Source organism: Podarcis vaucheri (assembly GCF_965113315.1).
Source record: "Podarcis vaucheri genome assembly, chromosome: 5".
NCBI lineage: Eukaryota > Metazoa > Chordata > Lepidosauria > Squamata > Lacertidae > Podarcis > Podarcis vaucheri.
The window spans coordinates 84,336,389-84,349,440 of record NC_138763.1 but is presented as its reverse complement, the minus strand read 5'-3'; the positions used below and the strand labels follow the sequence as shown (position 1 = coordinate 84,349,440).

At 43.9% G+C, this 13,052-nt stretch overlaps 1 long non-coding RNA gene across 3 annotated transcripts in view; it reads right to left on the bottom strand.

Moving 5' to 3' along the window:
* Positions 1 to 12,661, bottom strand: part of LOC309533623 — a 74,657-nt gene extending 61,996 nt beyond the window's left edge. Inside the window, exons 1-2 of one of the 3 annotated variants that reach the window (XR_014220336.1) lie at positions 12,505 to 12,661; positions 5,050 to 5,598 (exon numbers count right to left, since the gene is read on the bottom strand). This is a non-coding gene — a long non-coding RNA (uncharacterized lncRNA). Of the gene's footprint in view, positions 1 to 5,049; positions 5,599 to 10,013; positions 10,841 to 10,889; positions 11,155 to 12,504 lie in introns of those variants that run through there. The other 2 variants (XR_014220337.1, XR_014220338.1) reach the window with 2 other exon arrangements.
* Positions 12,662 to 13,052: the final 391 nt, after the last annotated feature.

The window sequence follows — 13,052 nt, the reverse complement described above, 5'->3', positions numbered from 1 at the left end:
CTTCTCCATTATTTCAGAGACTTTGTTGTTTAGTTCACCCTTACAAATAAGCTGGAGGTTTTGATACAGTGGAGAGGCTAAAGGAGTAGCCAAAGTTTCACCCTGTATTCCTATAAAGATTGCAGGTTTTTATTTAGTCGTGTCCGACTCTTCGTGACCCCATGGACCAGAGCACGCCAGGCACTCCTGTCTTCCACTGCCTCCCGCAGTTTGGTCGAACTCATGCTGGTAGCTTCGAGAACACCGTCCAACCATCTCGTCCTCTGTCATCCCCTTCTCCTTGCGCCCTCCATCTTTCCCAACATCAGGGTCTTTTCCAGGGAGTCTTCTCCTGAGGTGGCCAGAGTATTGGAGCCTCCACTTCACGATCTGTCCTTCCAGTGAGCACTCAGGGCTGATTTCCTTAAGAATGGATAGGTTTGATCTTCTTGCAGTCCATGGGACTCTCAAGAGTCTCCTCCAGCACCATAATTCGAAAGATTGCAGGTTAGCCTGTCAAAAATGGTATTGATGGTAGCCATCATTAAATATAAAGTCAGGGCAATGGATTATGGCTATTGGTGTGAACTGAGTGCCTCTTTGGAGAGCCAGTGTGGTGTAATGGTTAAGAGCGGTAGTCTCGTAATCTGGGGAACCGGGTTCGCGTCTCCGCTCCTCCACATGCAGCTGCTGGGTGACCTTGGGCCAGTCACACTTCTTTGAAGTCTCTCAGCCCCACTCACCCCACAGAGTGTTTGTTGTGGGGGAGGAAGAGAAAGGAGAATGTTAGCCGCTTTGAGACTCCTTAAAGGGAGTGAAAGGCGGGATATCAAATCCAAACTCCTCCTCTTCTTCTTCTTCTACTGATGGATGGAAAGGAAGCACAATAACCTCTCTCATTTCACATCACTGCCCCCCACCAAGTTTGCTACTCCTGCTCAGAAAGAGCCCAGAGCTACAGATTCTGCTGCTGGGTGAACAGACCAAAACACCAGCTGCTACCAGGCTCTTGTTGCCAGGTAGCACACTGCCAAGAGGGTGTTTTCATCTCCATAGACACCATGGAACCTTCCATAGACCTGCAATTAGGACAGAAGAAACGGCTCCTTATTTGTCAATGGGGGGCGGGGCGGAACCTAACCCGTTGGGTCCTTTGCATGGTTATTCAAAAGTCCCATGGAGTTCAGTCAGTATGCATGGGGTTGCAGACTCAGTCAGAGGGGATCAAAACAGGGTGTGCCAAAGTGTTTAGAATTATGTGCATTTCGAACAATGATTTCAAGGAGTGATCAACTTACATGATGTTCAGCATCCTCAGCCTGAATTCCTATTAAAGCCTTTAACTTGCAGGTGTTGGACCACAGCTGTCAACATCCGTTATCCCTGGCCATTCTGGCGGTGGCAGATGGGAGTAGGGGTCCGACATCTGGAGGCACCAGGTTAACCATCTCTGCTGTACTGAAATGGGCAGAAAGATACTGCCCATCCTAGGCTATTTACATGTTGGCAGCTTAAAAGGCTGCCAGGTTGTTTTCTCCTGCACTGTCGCAACTCACATTTGCATGTTGCTGTCCACACCAGAGCAAGAGTGGGGATAGCTTCACCTGATGTACATTGCCTGTTTGGCTTCCCCACCAGACTTCTCCTGTTCATTAAGTTATTGTCTGCACATGTGCAATGACTTTCCAACGTGCACACCTCAGCTTAATTGCAAAGGGAATGTGGCCTATGTTTTCAGATTGGATGGAAAAGGACGCATTTTTCCTTGAACATGCACAACAGCAGTATTAAGAAATTACCGGATAGATAAGGGTTGTGGCTAATGTCATGTGCAGACTGCTTCAAACTCTCTGTTAGTGCGCCAGAGCAATTGGTAATGTGTACACAGCCCAAGCCTCCTTATATCAGCAGGTGGCGCCAAAGGATCAGCCACTGTCAAACAGCTGCTGGAACATGGCTTGCCCTTTCAGAGCATAGCAATTTGCAAAGAAACATGCACAACTGGAACAGAGTAGTAGGTAATCCTTTTGGAATTTTGTCCTCCTGAAGTGATTTCCCTCTGCAAATGAATCGCTTATCTGCTTGATTCTGCTCTTATGCTTATACCCTAAGTATTTGGGTGAAGCGTTGTACTACAAGACAGAATGATTGACTTACATAACTCTGGAGCCAATCTTGAATTCTCGTAACATGAGGCAGTGCCAGCAACTGAGTCACAAATGGATTGGTTGGGTGTTAATGTGGGTGTAATTGGGAATACAGCTGTCAGTAACCTAATCCCAAGGTCTTGGTAAGCAAAGTTTTACCAAGCATTCCTCTCAAGCAACATTTATCTTAATATTTTGTATGTTTATCAAACATCTCTGTTTAGTGATACAGCTGGGCCGTGCATAGAAGTCCTACTAAATTCAGTGGGCTTACAACCAAAAATAAGTATGCACATAAGATTGCCTAAGGAAAAATGCAACATTTTATAGCTCAGTCCTTAAATATGTCTACTCAGAAGTAATTCAATTGAATCAGGCTTACTTTCAGAGGAAAGGCTTGCAATTTAGAATTTTTTAGTCACCACTTAAAAACACTGGTTAGAGAATTATATATAAATAAATAGGTATCTCTATGTATCAGGCCGATCTTAAAAGCCTAGAAACAGGGCCAATAAAATAGGGGCAATCCTACAAAGGCTAGCCCATTCCGCATGGGCGTAGCCAGGTTTTTTGTTAGGGAAGGCAGGCCTTTGGGGGGGGGGGACAGAACCTCAGTTTTCTATGTATTTTTATTGATTTTTATTGATTTGGGGGACAGCTGGATCAATCATTATTAATAATAACTAAATTTCTATACCACCTTTCATCCGAAGATCACAGGACAATTTATGATATACATAAATATAAAAACTTACCATAATGAACAAAAAACCCAATAACCTCCCCCACACAAATATGAAATGTAACTGGATGTGTTTGAATGACTGCAATTCTCTAATACACAACTAGATCCATTATGATATAGAACATTCTATTAAACATTGCTAAGGTGCTTTTTGGGATGCGGGTGGTGCTGTGGGTTAAACCACAGAGCCTAGGACTTGCCTATCAGAAGGTCGGCGGTTCAAATCCCCGCGACAGGGTGAGCTCCCATTGCTCGGTCTCTGCTCCTGCCAACCTAGCAGTTCAAAAGCATGTAAAAGTGCAAGTAGCTAAATAGGTACTGCTCCAGCGGGAAGGTAAACAGCGTTTCCATGCACTGCTCTGGTTCGCCAGAAGCAGCTTAGTCATGCTGGCCACATGACCCGGAAGCTGTACGCCAGCTCCCTCGGCCAGTAAAGCGAGATGAGCGCCGCAACCCCAGAGTTGGCCACGACTGGGCCTAATGGTCAGGGGTCCCTTTGCCTTTACCTTTAACGTCCTTTTTGCTTTTTAAGGAAATTATTATGGGCAGTTGTTATGAGCAGTTTTACTAATGCACTCTGCATCAAGCTCCAAAGCGTGGCAGGCAATTATAATGTATAATAATGCAGTGCATGGCAGGCAGAGAAGAACATGAGAGTGTATAGACTTGAGCTTCAATTCTTGGTTTAGAAATTGGGAAGTTGAGTTGCCCCTGTTGGGTTTTGGAACAATCAACACATTCATCAGAAAACCTCAGCCATACATGTGAGCTTCTCCAGGTCAGAACCACTGGCTAGTTTTGGAGCAAGAGAGTTCAGATTAGCAGTCAATTACAGAGGCCAGAATAGGAGGCTCAAGAGAGGCAACAGAGGAGAATGCTTAGGGAGACTTAGGAGAAACAGCCAAGGGCAGCTGCTGCTGCTGTCCACCAGCATCTGCTGCCTGGGGTGGTTGCCTCACTTTGTCAAACAGTAGGGCCAGCTCTATGTAGGTGGTAAGGTTTGTGTGGAACTTTTTTTTTTAATGCAGGTTTCCCACCTGCAGCAGGTACAGTACAGGAACCATTTTACTACTTGATTCTACTCAATATATGTACCGATTCTCAAATGCTGCTTTGATTTCAGAGCTTATCTGCTCTTTGTTCATACAGTGCAATCACTGTGTTTCCAGTACATGTTTTTAAAACCCACGTTCACATGACGTTATCAAAAAATGAATATTTATATGTACTTTGATACGAAATACTGCCGTTTCTCAAAACAGCTTCGCACCAATTGGAGTCCTTAAGCCTTTCCTAACTTATGACATGAACAGCTAGAGGGGAAAGAGTTGGCAAGTTACGCTTGGGGAGGGGATGACAACACTGCGTTCTAAGGCGATAATGTGAACACACCCTTAGTGTGTTGCACTTACAGAGCTCAAAAAGGCATGTATTTTGGATGCAACATACATTCACATAATCCCCAACCAAGCATTACACCCAGATTGTGCACAGATTGTGGAATAATGGCTCTTAACACACTGACCTCTGGCTGCATTCTCTCCCCAGATGTTTGATACATGCTGATCATTATTAAAAGAATGTCACACATTCATGTTGTGCTAATTCACCATTTTATCTTGGGCTAGCCTCAAGAATCCTTTACTACTCGAAGTGTCCCACATCAAACCTGCTCTGCAGGTCACCATTGGTTTTACGACATCTATTCGGCTTGGCAACAAACTGATCAATGCTCATTCAAGAAAGGACCCTCTAGCCCAAGGTTTCCCAAACATTTGTCTCCAGCTGTTTTTGGACTATAACTCCCATCATCCCTAGCTAGAAGGACCAGGGGTGATGGGAACTGTAGTCCAAAAACAGCTGGAAACCCTGTTCTAGCCATCCATAGCCCTTGAAATAAATATTTTAGCTATTTACCATCTGATCTTCTCATTGAGGAACCCCAGATAAATTGTCAGCAGTGGTGTAGCGTGGGGGGTGCAGGGGGGGGCCGGCCGCACCGGGCGCAACATCTGGGGTTAGGGCAAATCCACGGGTTAGGGGGCGCAAATCCACGGGTTAGGGGGCGCAAATTACTTGCCTTGCCCCGGGTGCTGACAACCCACGCTACGCCACTGATTGTCAGGGAGCAGCAAAGTTCTTCAACACACAATTCCTAAACAGGATGCTGTTACCTACCTCTTAGGGTTGCTGTGAAGATGAATTGCTTAGGGTAGCAAAACATTATCCACTGTTAATTATGTGGCAGGAATGCACGCATCTGGGCTCTAGATACAAGATGGCCCGTTCAGCCACATAGAATGACCCACAGAATGGGCAACTACTTCATCTGCATGCTGTGCTTAACCCTTTTGGCTAGTAGCAGTTGATAGCCTTGTCCTCTGTCTAATTGAACTTGCATGAAATAACAACAATAATAAATCTTCTCGTTGACTTGTTAATAAGAAAAATATTTGCTTCTAGCAAAGCACAGTGTCCTCTGCCAGTGGTGAGCGCAGCAGCTTTTGCCTAGGATTTTTCTGTCTTTCCTTGCAAACAGTTCCATGCACAAGACAGCATTGTCAAGATAGGAGAAGACAACTTGCACCTGTTTGGCATCAGGCGGCTCTCCCTGGGCCCTAAAGTACAGAATGTCCACATTTCAGGGCTGTTTCTGGAGAGCAGATGCAGTTTGTCAGTCAGGGATGAGACTGGAGATCTGGATCCAAAACACTGTGGTTCTTACTACTGTTAAAGAAATAGGATAGAATCAACATCAGTGCAAAAAATAAAATAAAAACCAGGTCTGTTTTCAACAATACCCATTTTTCTGTAAACCACTTTATGGGGGAAAGGGCAGCAGGAAGAAGCAAGCGCCAAAATGGCACTGGAAAAAGGTACTGAAAAAGCAGTACTAAAATGCCATCAATTAAATATATTATAATATAAATTGAATAAATATGTTATTGAATAGTGGATGCTTTCCTTAGGGGAAAAGCAACACATTTTAAATATTTGGTAAAAGGTAAAGGGACCCCTGATCATTAGGTCCAGTCGTGACTGACTCTGGGGTTGCAGCGCTCATCTCACTTTATTGGCCAAGGGAGCCGGCGTACAGCTTCCGGGTCATGTGGCCAGCATGACTAAGCCGCTTCTGGCGAACCAGAGCAGCACATGGAAACACCGTTTACCTTCTTGCTGGAGCGGTACCTATTTATCTACTTGCACTTTGATGTGCTTTCAAACTGCTAGGTGCACAGGAGCAGGGACCAAGCAATGGGAGCTCACCCCGTCGCGGGGATTCGAACCGCCGACCTTCTGATCGGCAAGTCCTAGGTTCTGTGGTTTAACCCACAGTGCCACCCATGTCCCGATAAAGTTGGGTACACATACACAATACCATTAAAACACATTTGAAGCATGTTTTCCCACCCTACCCCGAATAATTCTGGGTACTGTAGTTTACTCCTTACAATTCCTAGCAACCCTTAAGAAACCAGAGTCAGGATTATTTGAGGGAGGAGATGTGCATTAACTAAAAGGGCACAAATGCCCTCTGCTTCTTTTTCCAACAGCTTAAACATGCATTGATTGTCTAATCTCTTGTGTGTTTGTTGCCCTGGGCTCCTTCAGGAGGAAGGGTGGGGTATCAAATGAATATAAAAATTAATATTTTAATATACAAACATAGATCAGGGAGCTGTCTCACTTCTGGGCATAGTTAAAAGTTTCCCATGACAGGGAGCCACATTTCACTGCACCACACAACACTAAGCTTGGGGAAGAATACAACATTTGGGGGAAGAATAAAATGTTCCTAGGTTAATAAACAAAACAGAGCATTCAGTGCTACCAATACCACCATGCAAATTTAAAGGAAGACATCTGGACTGTAAGCCCCAAATGGACAACAGCAGCACATTTATCATGCCTAGAAAGTCTGGAAAGGCCCTCACACAACAGCTGCTAAAACTCAATCCCCTCCATTTGCCAGCAGAGAGCAGTAGATATTTCCTCAGTAGTGCCATCCTAACCAAGTAAGTCCTATTGAATTCAGGGGCACTTACTCCCAGGTGTGTGGGGTTAGGATGGCAGCCTAACACACATTGTTGGTTTGCATTTATTGAAATTCTGTGGATTATGTATTGGTGTCTGCAAAGTGAGTTGCTTCCAATGGCTGAACATGGTGAAGGAATGAATTTAATAACCGTAGAAAGAGGACTTTGGTATTTGAGGCTTCCAGTGAATATTCCTGTTTCGTATGAGGCTGTGGTTTTATTTGGTCATAGGTAAACACCCAAGCAGGACTAGCACGAAAGGCTGGAAAGACTGGAAAAGTCCTGATCCAGAGCCCCTAATGAAGTGCCAATGCCCTCATCATGTTTTTGCTCTGTGTATAAGTCTCACAGCCCCCTGTGATGACACAAAGGACTTGGTGGCAGTTTCTCCATCCATATACTCTTCTCTTCTCTTTCTCTTACTCTTACTGGTTATGCCTCCACTTCCTCTCCCCCAAGTGGTTCTGGAGCCCTTAGGCTCAGTCCTTAAAGGCCAAATTGTCTACCTGGAGATAGGCAGCCCTACACCTTTTTAGTTGTCTGTCTATGGGTTCCTACAGATGACTTGTTTATTGAACATTCATTCCAATTGGTTTGCAGGGAGGTTAGACAATGTTGGCTGTTTAGTGAGCATTCATTCTGATTTGTTTGAGGAGGTTAGATGACGTTGCCACACAAGTTATCCCCACATTTTCCAGTGCATTTCCCTTATTGCAAAATGTCAATTCCCCCCACCCATCCACACCGGGAAACGGGCTTGTTTCACAAGAGCTTCAAATCAGCTTTAATTGTGCAACTGGGATGGATCCCGCTAAAAAATAGCGACAGTCTCTGGAAGGAACCTATGAGTCAACCTGCAGACATTACTTGGGCACACATGCAATCCCAATCCTGTGTTTGTCGAGATAATAGGAATGTGTAGGTGGGGGCACTTACAGAAAAGGATCAGCAAGTGGGTGAAGGAACGAAGGAATTAGGGTGGAGGTAGTTAACCCTTTCCATGCCTGCGGATTCCCCCCTGCAGGTGCCCTGCCCTGAGCCCATTATTTTCTTAGTGATGCTCACTTCCACGGAACCAAGAAGGGCATTTGCAGGGAAGAATAAGCAGATGTGGTAAAGAGTTCAGCACCCTCATTTTGCTCATCAAATCCTTCTTTGCTAATATGCCCCCAGCCTCTTCATTAGTGTTGGGAAAGAAATATGGGGCTGGGAATTCTGTGTTTCCCATGCAATGCCTTGTTTGGCCATATGCCGATAATTATGTTTTGCTTCCAGTACCATCTCTTTCCTGCCTCCTCTTTATGTATCTAATGTGCACTCCCCTTTTTCTTGTATTTACATGCTTATTTGTTGCAAGTTTGGCATTAGTAGAGTAACTTGGGCTATTTCTTTGGAACCCTGAGGGGGTGTCTGATTCTCCGTCATGTAATTTGGGGGTTAGAAAGGACTCAAAGCTTATGGTGTGTTTTTAAACATGTATATTTTAAGAAATGAAGAACAAACTTGAGATGCCTTCATCATCTTTGGTCCAGGAAGACCCAGTTCAGAGCATCTTATTCTGTCCAAGCCTTATGAAATCACAGTGCTTCTGAGCCGTGGAAAATACTGTTCACGTGTGCATTTAAGCAGTTGTAGTGGAACATAGCAGAGCAAAACAAGATGTTTCCTTTAATTGGAATGATGAGCTCACTCCTGGGTGATAAACAGCAACATTATATAACCAGTGGGGTATTTGGTGTTTTTGCAAAATTCATGGAAATTGATTTGGTCTTGTTCAAAATATGTTTATACTTTCCTTATCAGTGTATGATTTCAACACTGATTACATGTGACACGAAGGCTTTATTTTATACCCTCCCAGCCAGTTTGGAGAAAACAATAACATGACAATTTTATTTTAAAACAATAATAATACTACAAATTTGCAAAAGGCAAAGCAATTGAGGACATAGAATGCAAAATAAGCATGTGTGCTGAGGATATTTCAATAGAAGCCATGAACCAAAGAACATTCAGTTCAATCATTAAATCAGCAATTTGTTGGACCTGGACAGCTAGTAATTTGCTTGTCTGCTCAAAGTGGGCTTATGAAGGACGAATTGCCGTGGCAACAAATCTTCAGAAGACAGGGACCAGTAATGGGACTGTGGAGAGTACTGCAGGAAAACATTTTGTGGAGAAATACAGGACAGACATTTCTGAGGCAGGAAAATATCAGAAAGGGACCCGGTGTTAGAAAAAAGAGTTGGACAACATACCAGGAAGAGTTCCACATAAACAAGCTGGTTGGGCTGAGCGCTAATGACAGGATAGAACCCTCCTCTGCATTAGATTGTGATGCTGACAGCACCAAGGTTACAGCTTCAATCCCTTTAAGGGACAGCTGCATAGCAGGGGGTTGGACTAGATGATCCTCAGGGTCCCTTCCAACTCTATGAGTCTATGAGAGACCTATGAAATATCTGAGGCAGCAGGCCAGACTAGGTGGCCAAAGGCAAGCTATTTGGTAACTAGAGATAGAAGGATCTGCCAATTTCAGGTCTGCCAGATTCTCATTCCCCCCCCCCACCTTAAATTCAGCTCTCCAAATTTCTGCAGAAATTTGCAGATTTTTAAAGAATCCCCCCTCATCAAAAGGATCAACATTTTAGTGTGAGAAACACATTTTGGTATGTCGTTTGACTAATGTACATCTTTTTACAAGAGATTTTGCTAAATTAATGCATTTTCACGGAGATGCTCATTTTTGTGCACACTTTTTGTAAACATTGGTTGAAAAACTGCACCACAAAATTCAGATGAGCGCGAATTTCCAAGGATGGCTGTGCTTCAGAAAGTATGAATTTGATAGATTCATGTTTTAATGTGAACTGAATTAAATTTCTCCCCAATCCCTACTGGCAACACAGCAATAGCAGGCAAGGCCTAGGAGAAACAGGCAGGAACTGCTGTCCTCCCCCCCATCCCCTACATAATGTGTCACCTAAGGCAGTTGCCTCACTTTGCCTAATGGTAGGGCCAGGCCTATCTGCACCACTATCCAAAAGAATATACAAAGGGAAGCAGGAGCATCTGCTCTTTCTCCTTGTTTTGTTCACTACTCACATGCTTGAGAGGGCGAGTAAAGAGGCAGAAACAGCAAAGGAGGAGCAGGGCCCCAGAGATCTCTCAGAGGGTCTTGGGCTTACTTCCAAGCATGTACAGTTACGATCGCATTCCAGAGCAAGACTGTTGCCTTGTTTGATGTAAGCAAAGACAGACTGAGCAAAGGGGAAATGTTGCTTGTGAACTGGGGCTCTGGTTTCATTATCTTATTTCCAGTTAATATCATTAAAAATATATTCATTTATTATCCTGAAAAGCACGCTTGCCTGCCAGGGTTTGCCAGGAATGATTGACAGTACAATACACACAGAAATGTGGATTTGGGGGCAGGAGGCAACAGGAGAAGAAGGCAAATAATTAAGATAAAAACACACAGGATAACAAATGACATCACTGAGATGGGAACAACCTGGGGCCCTGCTAAGCAAAGCATTCTTAGTCAGCAGTGGCCTGCTGCGGCAATATTATTCTAACCCAGTTGACTGCCTGATATGAAATTCAGGCTACTTTTTTAGGGGCCTACGTTCTAAAAAACAACATGAACCAAGTTTACATTAACTGCAGGTTGTTAATAGCCAATGAATGGAGGGGGGGGGAACCCCACAGCAGCAGCAGCTGTGTTTCATCCTATGGAAACCAAGGTGTGATCTTCAGAGGTTAAAAAAGCCTGTTAGAGCTAATGCTCCTGTTCCAGAGTCAGCAGCTGGTTCTGAAAATATGACCCTGTGGCCAAGATGCCTAAAACCGCTCAGAAAAGCAGGCTACTTGCAAGAGCAGTGTAACTCAGGAGTTTTGCCGCGTTCAATGGGATTCCCAAGTAATTGTCCAAAGCTTTGCAACTTTATCCTGCAATCCTATATGCCAGGTGTCACTGACCTTTTTGGGCCAGTAGACCCATTTAGAGTTTTGAGAAAGTGTCATTTGCGGCAGTCACAACATGGCTGCCGTGGGGTGATTAGCAAAACGCAAAATGGCTGCCACATCCGCAAGAGCAGACAGGGCCACAAAACGGTCATACCTCCTTGCCACCCACTCCATTAAGCGTCAGACAGGAATGGAGCTGGAGGATCAAACAGTCTCTCATGTATAGTCAGTTTTTGAGGAGGTATTTACTGAGACTGGGCACACTGATATGTGCAGGCAACACACCTGGGAAGAGGCCCCACTGAACTCAAGGAGAGGACAAATTTGTCAGTTTTGGTTTCTCTCTGTTTCTTGTTCTTCCAGTCTTCTCTCCATTTCCTCATTAGCTTGTGACTTTATAAATAAGAAAACCACACAGCATTTTGTATGTTATTTTCACACACATTTCTCCTCCTAATTTACACGTCTTTGAATCCAGCGTTGCCTAATATTTGCACCTTTGCAAGTAATTTCCCCTAATACAACACACCTTTGTATGCTATTTTCACCAATGCACATTTTTAGTGCACTTTACCCTAATATGTGTGTATTTTGTGTGCATTTTATGGTTGGCGAACTGCATCACAACATTTGGAGAAGTGCAATTTGCTCTGCTGAAAAGAAATTAAAGTACAGGTACCTTTAAGACATAATTTGGGGTAACACACATTTTTGCCACTTCACCAAAAAGGTCCTGGGGAGGCATCTAAAAGAGTTAAAGCAGTATAAAACTGAATCTCTCAGTCTATCCTAATTCACAAGGTTGTGATGATGGGATTATCCCCACGCTGTGGAGAAAAAAATGGTACTTGAGAGGTGGATTTAGAGCTATATGATTATAGTGTCAATAGGCCAGTAGAATCAAACCTTAATAATCCCTGTCTCTGTCCCTATGTAGGACTCATCTTCCTTTTCAAAGCTATGAACATTTTGATTCCTTGTGAACAAGAAGAATCTAAATACCAGCACTTGAAAAGTGAGAGTAAAGATACTCTTGTTAAGCATTTTCAACTAAGGCTCCAAGCTTTTGTTCCTTAAATTAGTTATCTCTTTTCAGTGGCTATCCAGACAGCTTGTCTCCAAATGTTGGGAAGGTCAGAACTGTGTTTTTAAAAAAGCTCAGAGGAAGTAGCAACTAGTGCTTAATTCCACAAAAGTTTTACCTGTCTAATTGACCTTCATTTATATTTATACTTATATTATTTATATTTATATTTATATTTATATTATTTATATTTATATATTTATATATTTATATTTATATTTATATTTATATTATTTATATTTATACAATGGTTCCTCAAAGACAGAGGTATCAGGGCTGAGGCTTATATGGGAGCACTGCCATGAGGGCAAGCAACAGCGGGATGAGGGAAAGAGACTTTGTACATGCCCACAGGCCACAGAATCATAGAACTGTACAGCTGGGAGGGACCCCAAGGGTCATTTAGTCCAACCCCCCTTCAATGCAGGAATCTCAGCTAAACCATACATGACAGATGGCCACCCAACCTCTGCTTGGAAACCTCCAAGGTAGGAGAGCCCACGCCTTCCGAGGGAGGCTGTCCCGCTGTAAATCGTCTCTTACCGTCAGAAAGTTCTTCCTTAGTCAGAATCTCCTTTCTGGCAACTTTAAGCCATTTTCTTTGCTATGTACTACCTCACTGTACTCCTGTAGGAGGAGAGGAGAGTCCAGGAGTTACTTCCAGTTGGCAGCGGGTGGGTATATGTGTGGAATGAAAAGGGGAGGGGACTGAAAAATGGGAAAGAGCCCTTGGGAGAGGAGTCGCGTGAGGTCACTGTGAAGGAAGTTGTCGCGGCTTTCCAACTCAGCAACAGTGAGCCACATCTGGGTTCACCTGGTTCTCTGTAATAGGGATGTGGAGCTTCAGACGCAGGGGCTGGATGTTGTCCCTCTAAACCTATCTGGCTGCCAGCTGTCTCCAGAGGACACAAATGGGTCTCCAGGCCACAGACCACAGGCCCCACTGCCCCTGCTTTGAAGCTTTTTTGTGTGGCTTGAATGTGTTCTTTAACTCTAATAATGCCTCTCGCTTGCTTAGACTAGAGATGACCGTGTGTGTGTGTGATTGCATGCAGAAAATAGCCTAGTATACAAAAGTAAAACAGATATTC